Below are 15,102 nucleotides of genomic sequence, written 5' to 3'. Positions count from 1 at the left end.
ACTCCTCTGGACAGTATGTTCACAAATAAAATAAAATAAAATTTAAAAAAAAAGAAAAATATAGTTATTCATCTAAGTCAGTCTTTTAAGATTGGAATGCATCAATCCTAATGATTTAATCCTTTTTTGTTCATCATAATCCAGCCAATACTTATTGCACACTCACCTGATCCTCAGCCTGTGCTGGCCTTGGAAAATAGCAAGAATTTCCAGTTTCTCTTGATTATTCCCCCATGTCAGCAGATTCCTATTCCTAACTCCCAAATAATTAGGATTGAGGTAGAAATTCAGTCCTGTCTCATGACCTCTCTGGGCTGATTGGAGATGTGATTATTTGGTTGCTTCAGAGATAGCTGAACCTTTGAGTGTGGAGATGATGCGTACATGCAAGTAAGCCAAAGATCAGCCCAAAAGTACCCTCACAACAAACATAAAGCACTTTCTGTCTTTATTTTCTCTTTTTAAGACAAGTCTATGTAACCCAGGCTGGCCTGAACTTGCATTCCTCCTGCCTGTTTCCCAAGTGTTAGGATGGCAGGCACTGGCCACACAGTCAACAGTTTCTTTTCTTTTTTTTTTTTGGGTGGGGGGAGGTGGGGGGGTCATGGGGCCTGGGTGCTGTCCCTCAGCTCTTCAGCTCAAGGCTAGCGCTCACCATTGAGCCACAGTGCCACTTCTGGCTTTTTTCCTTTTGCTTATGTGGTGCTGAGGAATCAAACCCAGGGCCTCAGGCATGCAAGGATAGTGCTCTACCACTGAGCCACCTCCCAGCTCTTCTTTCTTTCTTTCTTTTTATTTTTTGGCCAGTTCTGGGGCTTGAACTCAAGGCCTGAGCACTGTCCCTGACCTTCTTTATGCTCAAGGCTAGCACTCTACCACTTAGCCACAGTGCCTCTTCTGGCTTGTTCTATTTATGTGGTACTGAGGAATTGAACCCAGGGCTTTATGCATGCTAGACAAGCACTCTACCACTAAGCCACATTCCTAGCCCCACAACAGTTTATCTGCAGTCCCTTGTGTGCACAAAAGTTCCTGTGTGTCCCTTTGCTCTGCCCTTACCAACTAGCCAATGACTGTGTCACACTTGTTTCCTGGTAATTCCAGATCCCACATACTTATGTGACATAAACCTTAGCTTCTGGAGGCCATTGCTGAAATGACTCAACAGCCAGAGGCAGCATGGTTATAATGACAGCATTAATTGTAGCAAAGAAAGTGCTGAGAATGTGTAATAATATACTTCTGCAATAATATATTGAAGTGTTGTGCACAATGATGATAATTACTATTATTCCTTCACTTTTCTAATTACAGTTACTTTCCTTTCTTTGGCTGCTGAAGCTCTCATATTCTTGTCCCAGACCATAACTGCAGCAGTCCCTTAATGACTCCTCCTGCTTCTAGACCTGTCCTCAAGTCCCTGCATGCAGCAGTCCAGAACTCTGGCCAGTTTAACCAAGGGATTGCCTATGGTGGCTCACTGTACCTGCCCTCCTCAAGAGTGGACCACACTTTCATTAGGTCTTATGGCCCTCAGCTGTTCCTAAAAGCACACCCTGACCACGTGAACACATTAGTAATTAAGCTTAATCAGGGCATAAGTTGCCAGAAAGAGATACAAATAGGTAAGCACTGCAAAAACTTGAAGGTAGCTAGAATGTGATATAGGGGAAAGATTTATGAGATATGAAGAGAAACCAGAGTATTATAATGTGATACATTAAAACTACCCACATAAAATTATATGTAAAAAATATTTATAGAGCTAAATGGAAAAGGGATTGCAGAATAGAAATGAAAAAAACTTCAGGTTAACAGGAGTTCAGGTTTGGAGAAAAGGGATGAGCAGCCACTGAATTTCTCTATCTAGGGTATTGCTAGGATTTACCAGCAGGTGGCAGACCAGAAAAGGCCTGTTTGTTCTCCCAGACTTGTTTTACAAGGCTATGGTGGAACTTAGAAGATACAGGAAGTATTAGAGGAGAAAACAAACCGGACCCTGGTGGAGTCCCTCTAAATGCATAAAATGCATATGGTTAAGATGAAGCTCAAGCAAATTCAACGTTTTTACAAACTATGTGAACTTTACTTTTAAATCACTGCTACATGCTTCTTCATATAACCGTTTATGTTCTTTTGTGTAGATGTTGGGGTGTGGTTTTCTCGTCTGTGTGGTAATGGTGATCAAACCCAGGATTTCATACTGCCAGGCAAGTACTCTACCACTGAGCTATAGCCCCAGCTCCCACCTTAAAAAAATACAACAGAGCTTTGTTTCTTAAGGATGTAAAGCTTTGACTGCAAGCCAGGGCAAAGGGATAGGGACTGAACAATGGGTCTTGGGTTTGATCACTAGCAGGCCAGAGGCTAAGTGAATGCTTGAGAGGCCACGGAGGCCATGGAAGTGCTTGAGCTCACTAGTACTCCTCCTTTTGAGTGTTCAAATGATACCAAAAGGAAAGAATTTGGGCCTAGAATACATGTCAGTAATGGAATACTTGCTTAGCATGTTCAAGACCCTGGGTTCTGGGGTTCTGTCCCTACCATGAGAGAGCTAGGTGGGGAGGTGGGTAGATGGATAGACAGACAGGACATGGAACAGTAATCTATTTCAGAGGGGTAAGTGCATGATGTTTATAGATGGGAGAAAATAAAAGTGACAAGAGAGGTTCACGATGTAGCCAGAATCTTCAGCAGGTCAGGGGAAAGAGGAGTCAGGAGGCCTTGGGATGGTGGTGCAGCTCCACATGCAAAAGGAATATTTCCTGCTCAGAGGCATTAAAAAGGGGGAGGGGGCAGTGACGATAAAAAGGTTAAGGCAGAATGCACATCCATACATGACTGAAGGTCAGTGTGGGAGCAGTTAGTGACAGGTATATTGCATTTTCTATAATGCTGAGTAGTAATATGAACTTGTATTTGATAGTCTGTATGCTTGTATAACCAGCAACATGAAAAAGGGGTCAAAGTTAAGTTAGAAAGAGTGGTAGAGTTTTGTTGAGATAACAAAACTAGTAAGCTAAAGTGTGGCCTGTGGCATTAGCTAGGACAGTGAGGATTTGCTGGGTATTTGTGACTAAGCCCAACAGAGAGAATGTGCAGAATCTTGTCTCCTCAGCCATCCCCGAGAAAAGTGATTGACAATAAGGAGGACAGGCTGGGCATTCCTTAGAAACGTACTGCATGATTATACCTGTCAGTACCCTACTTCTGCCACTGTGAGTTTTCAGGCCTCAGCACATCAGCCTAGCTGTCTCTACAGGCATCTAACCCAGCAGGATATTTTCCAAGAGCTGCAACCACTTTCCCTCCAGTTCTATAAGTCTCAGAATATCCTCAAGGATAGGGTAACGCAGAAGCATTTGAAACACTAGTTTCACATGCATGATAGTTCACTCTCATATGGAGTTGGTACTGTCTCTGAGATCTTCCAAGTAAGGAAAGGCCAGCATAGCTTTGCCAATATGAGCTCTGGATTCAAACCCTAGCTCTTTCACTTAATAATCATGTAGCTTTGGGAAATGTAGCTCACTGTCTCCAAGCCTCATCTAATTCACCTCAGAAATGAAAATATGTTGGGCGACTGTGGTTCACACATGTAGTCCTAGCTATTCAGGAGGCTGAGATCTGAGGATTGTGGTTCAAAGCCAGCCCGGGCAAGAAAGTCTGAGACTCTTACCTCCAGTTAATCACAGAAAAAGCCGGAAGTGGCACTGTAGCTGAAGTGGTAAAGCGCTAGCCTTGAGCAAAAGGAACCCAGGGACAGTGCCCAGACTCAGAGTTCTAGACCACAACCAGCTTAAAAAATAAAAGAAAGGAAGGAAGGAAAGAGAAAGAGAGAGAGAAGAAAGAAAGAGAAGGAAAGAGTGAGTCACCTAAAGCAAGGTGCCTGCCACAGGGGATTAAATGTTCACTCAAGTCCATGAGAGCCTACTGTGTGCCAGGCACACAGACACCAATGAAATAAGTAGTGTATCAAGTGGTCATAAGTGCTAGGAGGAACATAAAATGGAGAAGGGGACAGGAAGCACCAACGGGTGGATTTGCCAGAGACATCTTAGCAGAGAATGTGTAAGCTCCAAGAGAACATTCCAGACAGAGCTAACAGTGGCTGCCCAAGCTCTAGGGAAGCTGTGTCTGCCATGCTGAGGAGAAAGAAGGAAGCCAGCCAGTGTGGCAGAAATGAGTAAGCAGGGAGAGGGTGGCAGATGAGGTCAGAGCCAGATGACACAGGCCCTTATGGGACATTAGGAGGTTTGAAGATTAAATCTGACCTGATTTTTAGCAGCATTATTCTGAGTATTGAACAGAACCAAAGAAGCTAGTTAGGAGGCAACTGAGAGATGGGGCAGCAATATGGACCAGGATGAAGGGGCGGAGGGTCAGGATTCTGAGATGGTTTCAAAGTAGAACCAACAGAATTTACTAAGGAGTTGGACATGGGGTGAATGGATAGCAAGATCAAACATCTGAGCCTGTGCAAATGGGAGCAGCATTGCCTCCTTTGGGAGGTGGGTGTAAGAAAGGTTGGGAGTCTAGACTGGATGCTGGTCCAGTATGGACTTTCCAGGAGACGTCCAGGAGTTGTCCTGGAGGCAGCAGGAGAGGAGAGGTTGGCAGGAGGTGCCGTGCGTGTGCAGACAGATGGTGTGAGGTAGCTGAGATCACCCAAGAGAAAGAGAAGAGAAGCAGCTCTGCAATTGAGTCCTGGCTACTGCAGCATAGACTTCAAGGATCAGAAAGAATCAGACAAGGAGGTAGTAGGAAGTGGGTGTGATCTGCATGAGTAAGGAGGCCAGAGCTCCTGGCCTGACCCCTGGGGCTCCCCACAGGACTATGTTGTGGAAGTAATGGCTTAACAGTGTGATTGGAGTAGCTTCAAATGAATGAGAAGCCAGGACCCAAATAATGAAGCCATGCAGAGACAGAGACTGAAAGACAGGGAAAGAGGGAGGGAGGGGGAGAGAGAGAGAGAGAGAGAGAGAGAGAGAGAGAGAGAGAGAGAGAGAGAGAGAGAGAGAGAGAGAGAGAGAGAGAAGAGAGTGGCATTTTCTTTTATTTTCTTATGTGCCTATACTGGGGATTGACCTCAGGGCCTCTAGCTCTTGCTTGGTTTTTTGTTTTTCCCAGATTTTTTTCACTCACAGTTGGTATTCTGCCATTTGAACCATGCCTTCATTGTTGGCTAATTGAAAATATTAGTCTCAAGATCTGCCTACCCAGACTGGCTTTGAATGTGGATCCTCCTAGATCTCAGCCTCCTGAGTAGCTAAGATTTATAGGTACGTACCGCAAGCACACAGCTTGGTTTTCTCTTTTCTATGTTTTGTTTTGGTTTTGGTGCTGGTTCTAGGGCTTGAACTTAAGGCCCGGGTGCTGTCCCTGAACTTGCTCCAGGCTAACACTCTACCACCGTTTGAACTACAGCTCTACTTCTGGCTTTTTAAGCCAGGGCTGGCTGCAGTCCTCAGAGCTGGGCTCTGGTGGCTCACACCTGTAATCCTAGCTACTCAAGAGTCTGAGATTTGGGGATTATGGTTCAAAGTCAGCCCAGGCAGGAAAGTCCATAAGACTCTAATCTCCAATAAACTACTCAGAAGAAGCCAGAAGTGGTGCTGTGGCTCAAGTGGTAGAGCACTAGCCTTGAGCACCAAAAGTCTCAAGGACAGTGCTGGGCCCTGAATTCAAGCCCCAAGACTGGAAAAAGAAAATGCACACACACACACAAAAACCCTGAAGGGGCTGGGAAGTTGGCTCAGTGGTAGAGTGCTTGCCTCGCATGCATGAAGCCCTGGGTTTGATTCCTTAGTACCACATAAGCAGAAAAAAGCTGAAGTGGCGCTGTGGCTCAAGTGGTAGGGTGCTACCTTGAGCTGAAGAGCTGAGGAACAGTGTCCAGGCCCATAGTTCAGCCCCCATGACCAAAAAAAGAAAAAGAAAAAAGACAAAACAAAAACCCTGCAATCCTTAGATCTCAGCCTTCTGAGTAGCCAGGATTACAGATATGAGCCACCATGCCCAGCTTCCAAACTGGTATTTTCTCTAATGAAGCAGCTTCTTTAGTTTGCTGAGAGAGAGAAATGGCACTCTGTCACTATCATGACCACATCCTGTTAATTTTGTTTCCACAGAAGAGCTCTAATAGGTCCACGTTTTTCCCAAACCACTGCCATCATACAAGTTCCAGACACTGCCCTCTTCTTCCCAAACTAAGGCTGTAGAGCAAATTTGACTCCAAAATCTAACAGTGTGAAACGGCTATTGATAAAGCTAATGGATTCTGTGGTCATGAATTCACAGCATGGATGGCTCTTCTTTGCTCCCCAGTGATGGGGGCCTTGGCTAGAAGACCTGAAAGCTGAAATCACGCAGGTGCCTAGAGGTTGCTATTGCTGTTGCTGTTGCTTGGCAACCTCATTTCCCCTTCACATGGGCAATGTTGCTGGGGGGGGGGGGGCGGGGACGTGAAGGGGGGCAGGGAAGAAGGGTCTCACCATCTGACTGTGACAGTACTAAAGCAATATTTTAGGCCAGGCACCAGTGGCTCACACCTCACATCCCAGCTACTCAGGAGGCTGAGATCTGAGGACTGTGGCTTAAAGCCAGCCTGGACAGACAAATTAAGAGCATCTTATTGCCTATTAACCAGTAAAACACTAGAAGTGGAAGTGTGGCTCAAGTGGGAGAGCATTAGCCTTAAGTGGAAAAATCCAGACAACAATGCAGCACCAGTCTTGCGCAGAAAAAGCCAAGCAACAATGCAAAGCCCTGAGTTCAAGTCCCAGCATCTGTGTGCGAGCACACGCGCACACACACACACAAAGCCACATTGCCTTTCATAATGTATCTGAAAGTCATACAGCATCTTTTCCCCTCATTCCATTTGTGAATGTAGTTGAAAGAGTCCTACTTAGGTTCAAAGGGACTAGATGGACTCCATCTCAGAGTGGAGTCTTCTATATTCTGGAAGGATTTATGGGACAGGAAATCCAGCGTGAGCACCTCTCAGACATTTCTCTTGTCTGAACTGTAACATCTTCCAAACTGGTCTTACTACTTCTGCTTTCGTAATTCCCTTCATGCTCCATGCAACCCTGACAGCAACCTGGGAAGGCTGACAGTGGACGGTGCCCCTCCCCTCTCAGACTTCTTCCTTGAGGTAAGTCCAGCCTCATCACTAGATGCACAGGAAGGCGTGCCCTGCTGTCCCTCCATCCATGCAGTGAGGCCTCCTCCTGCCCCCTCCTCAAACTTCACTCACACAACACAGGCCTTTCACTTCCTCAAACACAACAGACCACATCTTCTTCCTGGAAAATTCTCAGTATGTCGTGTGGTTTGCTTCTGTTGCCTTCTGGTCCCAGCTTCATAAACTTAATTCCTGAGAGGAGCATCCTTTGTCACTTTTTAAGACATGAGAGTTTCTCACATGGTTTATCTTAACAAAGATGAGCAACTTGCCAGGAACAATGGCTCAACCTGTCTTCCTAGCTACTCAGAAGCCAGCCCAGGCAGGAAAGTCCATGAGACTTATCTCCATCTAACCACCGAAAAGTTGGAAGTGGAGGTATGGCTCAAGTGGTAGAGCACCAACTGTGAACCAAACAACAGCAACAACAACAAACCTTCAGGGACAGCATCCAGGCCCTGAGTACAAGCCCCAGGACTAGCATAAAAAGAAAAAAAGATGAGTGAATAAGTGCAATTACTCTTGCAATCTCTGCTCTGAAACCAGTCACTATACTGTCAGATCCAATCACAGTATGAACCCGCCTTTCCTCCTGAAATAAAAGGATATGAAACTAAGAAAGGAGAGAGAATGAGAGAAGATTGGCTAGCAGAAGACAATTACTACTTAGGCAGACAAAAACAGGATGGAGATTTCTCATCTGTATTTAACAGGAAAGAGAAGCTTGTTAGAGCAGCTGCTCTTTGCATGTAGAGCATAACAAATAAAGCTGAAAAAAAAGTGTAAATATAGTTTTGTATGTACAAGCCCCAATTTTAACACAAATTCCAACAGATTTTAGCTACATCAAAAAGATGTGGCTAAATGAGGCACCAGTGGCTCATGCCTGTAATCCTAGCTACTCAGAAGGCTGAGACCTAAGGATCATGGTTTGAAACCAGCCTGGAAAGTCCGTGAGACCTGTATCTCAAATAAACCAATCAAAAGCCAGAAGTGGAGCTGCAGCTCAAGTGGTAGAACACCAAGCTTGAGCAAAAAATCTCAGGGACAGCACCCAGACCCTGAGTTCAACTCTCAGTACTGGCATTTACACAGACAAAAAACACAGACAAAATGTAGTTAAAAGAGGTGATGTGGTGATTTTTTTTCCCTCGGGGCTTGAACTCAGGGCCTGGGGCACTGTCCCTGAGCTCTTTTACTCAAGGCTAGTACTCTACCACCTTGAGCCACAGCATCACTTCTGGTTTTTGAGTGATTAATTGGAAATAAGAGTCTCGTGGAGACTTTTCTGGCCCAGGCTGGCTTCAAACTATGATCCTCAGATCTCAGTCTTCTGAATAGCTAGGATTAAAGGTGTGAGCCACTTCAAGCAAAGGTTTGTTTTTGGTACTGGGGATAAAACCCAGGACATTGTTCTTGCTATGCAAGCACTTTGCCTCTGAGCTACATAATGGCTTTGTTAAATCATTATGCCATTTGGGAGGAATGGTTATTTGGGAAGAATGGCATCTCTATTAACTGGTTTATTAGTAGGGATTGGCTTACTGAATGTTAGATGTAGCGTACAACTCCTAAATTTGAGTCCAACATTTGTTTACCTTGGTCAGAACCCCAGTGTCTGAATCAGCTTCTTTATCTGTGCAATGGATTAGTAATTAATATCTATAGTGTGATATCTATAGCATTAGAAGAACCAACATATACTAAATACCTATGCTAAAATGGAACATCAAATAGAAGTGTCCTTGATCAAACAGATTATACAGTATCAGTTCAGGAACTGGGAGGAGCTGGTGCTCAGAATAAGGGGCCTTTAAACGAGGCAGGGAGGAAAGGTGGGAATGAAGGGGGGGGGGAGAGGGAGCTTGAGGGCTGAGGACATGCTGGCCTCACCTAACCAGCCTGGCTTGCAGCCACGTAGGCCAAAACATTGTGCTGAAATCCTGCCAAGGCCACTACAGCTGATGAGACCTTCCGGGATGGGATGTGGGGCTTGAACTCCGGGAAGTCCATGTCCTTATTGGGTTTGGCCAACTGTCTACACCAGTCCTCAGTGGGGTTCCAGGAGAGCCAGGGCATGAGGACCCTGAGGTGGGCCCCAGGCTCTCCCCTTCTCCCTCAGACATGACCCCAGTGATCTGCAATACAGAAATCAATCTAGTAGCAAAGAAAAATCGACTTTCTATCTGCTTTATCCCTACAACAATGGTGCTTTTGTTCGTGTCCAGTAAATTTATGGCCTCTGGGGAGACTGCTCAGGCCTATCGTGAGCAGGCCCAGAGCATGCAGCCTTTTGATAATGGCCCTTTATCCCAGACTGTAAATCAAAGTAACAAGAATGCCTAGGACGGCTCTAGCAAATACAACCAACCCTTGGAGGGCTGACCTTGAGATGGAGAGCCACTCTGGGGAGAGGCACGAGTCTTCCTGTACATCCCAAAGAGACAGGAACTCTAGGAGCCCCCACACAGGGGTCCCTTGCTTCAGTGGCTCAGGTGGCCCTGCCTCCCCAGGAATCCTTCCAGAGTATTCACCCACTAACCAGTCGCCACACATAGTACTCAGATCAGGCTGTGCCCAGCTCTAAACTACGACATAATGTGCAGAATAGTAAGTAGCTTGCAGCCTGGGCCTTGCCCTGAGTGACTCCATTTTATAAAACAGCAGCTCTGTTCCAGTCTGAGTGAAAATGCTGAGGAAGAGCAACTCTGCATCTGTTGTACAGCCATTCGTCAGCACAGACTAATAATGTTTACACAATAAAATACTGCCATCTATGAATTTATCCAATTAAATCAGGACTACCCAGACACATGGGTGTGTTAACACTATTGGGAAAAAAAAACAGGCCCATGAGCTACTTTTTTCTTCCTCATATTTTGTGGACCAGGGGGATAAGGTTCAAACTTTCTACGCAGATGCTCTACCACATTAGCCACTCCCCTCCCAGCCTTGTGAGCTGAAAGGCGCAATCTGCCATCAAGCGTGTTTTCGCAGATCTACTACTATGGGAGGTGGGGGGAGAAGCAAGCTCCTCAAAGCTGCATCTGGGACATTTTACCCACACATTTACCTACAATTTGTTGGTGTTGGGATGAGCAAAACCTTTGGAGAACTAGAACTCCAGGAAGCTCTGTCTGTGTATGACAGGACTAGAAGCACAGGATGTACAGGTCAGAAAGCTTGGAGCTCATGTCATACCAGACTGGTAGAAATTCTTTTCCCCTTCATTTTGGAGATAGGGTTTCACTATGTAGCTTAGCCTGGTTAGAAATCACAAGAGAGGAGAGAGGAGAGGAAAGAGGAGGAGGAAGAAGATGGAAGGGGAGAGAGGGGAGGGAGGGAGGGAGAGGGAAGAAACAGGAGGGAGAGGGAGGAAGAGCCATCAAAGTTTCCAGGCCACAACCCAATGCATATAGTTGATTCTTCTTAGGCTGCCTTCTTGCTGCACCAACCAGTAAGACAAAGGTAATGAGGCCAAACCTGTGGGCTCAGCCTCCCTCACAGATGTAAACCACACTGACAGCTTTCCAATGGGAATGGTTTCTTTGAAGTGACAAAGCTGAAGTAATTCTCTGCATCTAAATTACAACCTTCAAAGCATAAAGCCTGCCTTCATAAAAGCACGCAGCCCTGGCAAGGCTCCAGCAGGAGAGAAATTTAATTATCTATAAGATAATAGTTAATGATACAAGATATTTTGGTAGGTAGCAATTTCCTAACACCCCAAATGAGTGAGGGAAATTCTGTGAGGTCTCTCAACCTCCAGTTCTAAATGGTCTGAAGACTCCAGCACAGAGAAAACTTTGGACAGCAACACTCTACATGCCAGTGAACCATCGTCACCATTGTCACCATCACCACCATCATCCCACTGTACATCACAAAATCCCCAGACGATAAACAAGTCTAAGTGTGAGAATGACCACAATAAAAACTTTTCTGTCCACAGATGTTTGCAATAGGCTTCCAGGATTATCTTTGACATTTCTAGCCCATCAGTCCTTTCTCAAGTTCTTTGCACTTCCTAGCATGTGGGGAGCCTCTTATTCTTAGGTGCCCACTGGAGAAGCCAGAGGTGCATCTCTGGCCACAGAAAAGCAGAAGAGCCAGGAGCCCCCACTGCCAGGATCATGGGATGGGGGGAGGTTCTCCCCACCAGGGTGGTCAAGGTGATTGAGCAGACACATCTTGTGTGAGTCTTCTACCTACATTTAGTTCTTGTGTTATGTGGCCTGCTTTTACATCTATATTTTGTGCTAGCCCTTAAATTTCAACTCTCTGGGCTAAGAAACACAAAAGACATGTCTTCTTTCTTTTTGTTAGTTGTGGGGCTTGAACTCAGGGCCTGGGTGCTGTCCCTGAGCCTCTTTGTGCTCAAGTTTACCTCTCTAGCACTTAAGTCACAGCGCCACTTCCAGTTTTTGAGTGGTTAATTGGATAAGAATCTCATGTGGACTTTTCTGCCCCAGCTGGCTTTAAACTGCAATCCTCAGAACTCAGCTTCCTAAGTAGGTAGGATTACAGGTGTGAGCCATTAGCACCTGGCACCTTTTTCTTTTGAGGTGGTCACTTCAAACTTGAAATCCTTTTGCCTCAGCTTCCAAATGCTGGAATTACACCATACCTGGTTTAAGTCTATTATGTTTAAACATCTGCTTTGAGTCCCTCACTTTTTTTTTTTTTTTAATTTTTTTATTGTAAAGATTCTATACAGAGGGTTACAGCTACATGAGTGGGGTAATGAGTACACTTCCTCTTGAACATTGTTACCCCCTCCATTGTTTTCTCCCTACCATCCCCTCCCTCCCTCCCTTCCCCAAGGTTCTTTTTTTTTTTTTTTTTTGATTGTGATTAAGTGATTACTTAATTTCCGGAAATTCACAGTATTGTGGAATAATGATGCTCATTTAAAGTCACAGGTTCATTCTAACTTTCCTGGAGCAAATTGTCTATCACAGTCTGTAATATATAACGGTGTTCATATGTTATATACCATACACGTGATCAGCAGCATGGGAGTCCCTCACTTTTTAACCGCTGAAGCTCCTTTTCTATTGTCTTTGAACTTGTGAGTTAGCATCTTAAAAAAAAATTCCTTTAATGGCATTGTTGAAGAGGATGAAGAAAAGAGTGGGAATGTGTTCAATTTGCAAAATGTTCTCTGAAAATCAACCCTTTGTATCATTATTTCCTGCAATCGTCTCTTCCTCCATATATACCCCCCTCCCCGAATCAATGTCTTTTCTGTTCAACCTTACTTATGTATTCAAACATTAAGTAATTTGAACAAGGGCTAACATGCACATACCTTTATATTTTTAAATAATGATAGGAGAACAAACATTCTCACTTGACTGCTAGACTTTTTTTTAGCCCTCATATTGTTACCTTTTAGCATAAGGCTTTTGATTGTTGCAAGAAGTCTTACTGCACTTCCCATTGTACTTGCCATTCCCTGAGGAGGGAAAAATGGGCAGTTCTCTGCCACTGTATATTATAATTTCATAAGCATTTCTGTATAGTGTATCTTCTTGTGTGTGTATGCATGCACACAGGCCAGTACTGGTGGCTTGAACTCAGGACCTGATGCACTCAACTTGGCTTTTTCCACTCAAGATTTTTACTCCACCACATGAGCCACACCTCTATTTCTGGCTTTTTGGTGATTAAGTAGAAATAAGTGTCTCACAGGCTTTTCTGTCCAGGCTGGCTTTGAGTCTGAACTCAAGGCCTGGGCGCTGTCCCTGAGCTTCTTTTGCTCAAGGCTAGCAACTCTACCACTTGAGCCACAGTGCCACTTCCAGCTTTTTCTGTTTATGTGGTACTAAAGACTCCAACCAGGGCTTCATGCATGCTAAGCAAGCATTTTACCACTAAGCCACATTCCCAGCCCTGGAGGACATACATTTTGAAATCAGGTATTTTTACTTAAAATCCTTATAGTGAAAAATTGGAGGTTTAAAAACAAAAGTTCATGTTGCTGGGGCTTTTTTTAGGTGCTTTGAATCAAACCCAGGGCATCATACATGCTAAGCAAGTCCTCTACACTGTGCTAGAACCCAACTCCAAATTTTTTTTTAAGGGTATAGAGATAATTTAAGTTTATCTCAACATTTCAGCTAAACCATGTAGGAGCCAGAGTACATGGAGTTGGGCTGGAAAAACCTCATGACTAGGATTAAGGAAATGTAATTGACACCTACTACTTATCTGTCCACTCCTCTTTTCTGGAATGGGCCAGCACTGGCATAGGTGTGGATTCTTGGCAGCCATATCTCTGCCATGTGATCCCACGTTCTGGTTATAATTCATTGGATCCAGCTGGGCCAATGAGATTTGTCTTCTGGGAATTTGATAAGGAATTTTAGAAATGGTGGTAATCTAATTCAGTGGTTTTCAACTGAAGTAAATGTTGTCAACCAGAGATCCTGCAATGTCTGAAGGAACTCTGACTACCACAACTAGTGAGGTGCATGAGGTGGGTGCAGGTACCCAGTGTGTAGTCTAAGTATTATACAAGGTACAGAACAGACTGCACAGAAAAGAACGACTTAACTTCGTATGGCAGCTGTGTTAGGTTGACAGACTGCTCTAGATTTGAGTATTTAAATAGAGATAATGCCCTCCAAAGTTAACCATATTCAGCTTGCCTCTGTGAAGATGGACTCTCTTGGGCTTTTCTGCTTGGGCTGACCGGAAACCAGGATCTTCCCAAGCTCAGCTTTCTGCAAAGCTTGGGGTGACAAGGACTTGGAGGGCAGGGGATGTTTTGTAAAGTTTTTCCATGGGCTGACCTCAAAACATGACCCGCCTGTCCCCTAAATTGTTTACACGTAGGTGCTAGAGTGAGTATAAGCTTTTTAAAGAACAGAGGGATATAGGACATGCCTGCAGCCTGTTTATCAGATTTTTTGGATATCAGAACACCAGGCCAACCTGCTTTGTTACTATCCCTGAGCCCCACCCATTACTACCAACTCCCAGTCCTTATATATAAAGCATTCCATAGAGCTGCAGCTAATCACACACTTGCACTTGCAACTGATTTCTGCCATGAGATGTATTTTCTATAACACATCATGAGTCTGGAGACTACACCATGTAGAAAGTCAATTAAAGTTGCAAATTCCTGTAAAGTCACTAGAAATAGCCTTCCCTATTCCTGCCCCCCCCCAACTCTCCAGCCCCCATACCAGCACAGGGTTTGAACTCAGGGTCTTGATATCCTTTTGATTTTTTCACTCATAGTTGGCATTCTGTCACTTGAGCCATACCTCCAAGTTCTGACTTTTTTGTTGGTTAACCAGAGATAAAGTCTTGCATATTTGTCTGTTTGGTCTTGCTTTCAACCACAATCCTGATCTCTCAGTCTTCTATACAGTTAGGACTGCAGATGTGAGCAACTGGTAGCTCAGCAGAAAAAGCCTTTTTGATACTCAACTTCTTCCGGGAATTTATCTTTTTCTTTACCAGACACCATATATGTTGTTCTAGATTAGCTATGATTATAGCTAATCTCCTAGCCTCCAAGCCACAGTGTTAAACATCAGCCAGGACTTCAGTGCCCCATCTTGGCTGACCAGCCCCATTGAGTCTTCAGACAACTGCAGCCTCAGCCACTGACAAAAATTTCCTAATAGGGCTGGGAAGTTGGCTCAGTGGTAGAAGCGCTTGCCTTGCAAGCCTGAGGCCCTGGGTTCGATTCCTCAGCACCACATAAGCAAAAGGAAAAAAGCCGGAAGTGGTGCTGTGGCTCAAGTGGTAGAGCGCTAGCCTTGAGCTGAAGAGCTGAGGGACAGCGCCCAGGCCCAGAGTTCAGGCCCCACGACTGGACCCAAAAAAAAAAAAAAAAAAAAAAATTCCTAATAAACCTAAGCAGTTCCCACCCAGCTGACCCATTCGACAAGCTA

Source organism: Dipodomys merriami, unplaced genomic scaffold (genome assembly GCF_024711535.1).
Source record: "Dipodomys merriami isolate MVZ:Mamm:240054 unplaced genomic scaffold, mDipMer1.0.p SCAF_429, whole genome shotgun sequence".
Classification (NCBI taxonomy): Eukaryota; Metazoa; Chordata; class Mammalia; order Rodentia; family Heteromyidae; genus Dipodomys; species Dipodomys merriami.
This window is presented reverse-complemented; position numbering follows the sequence as displayed.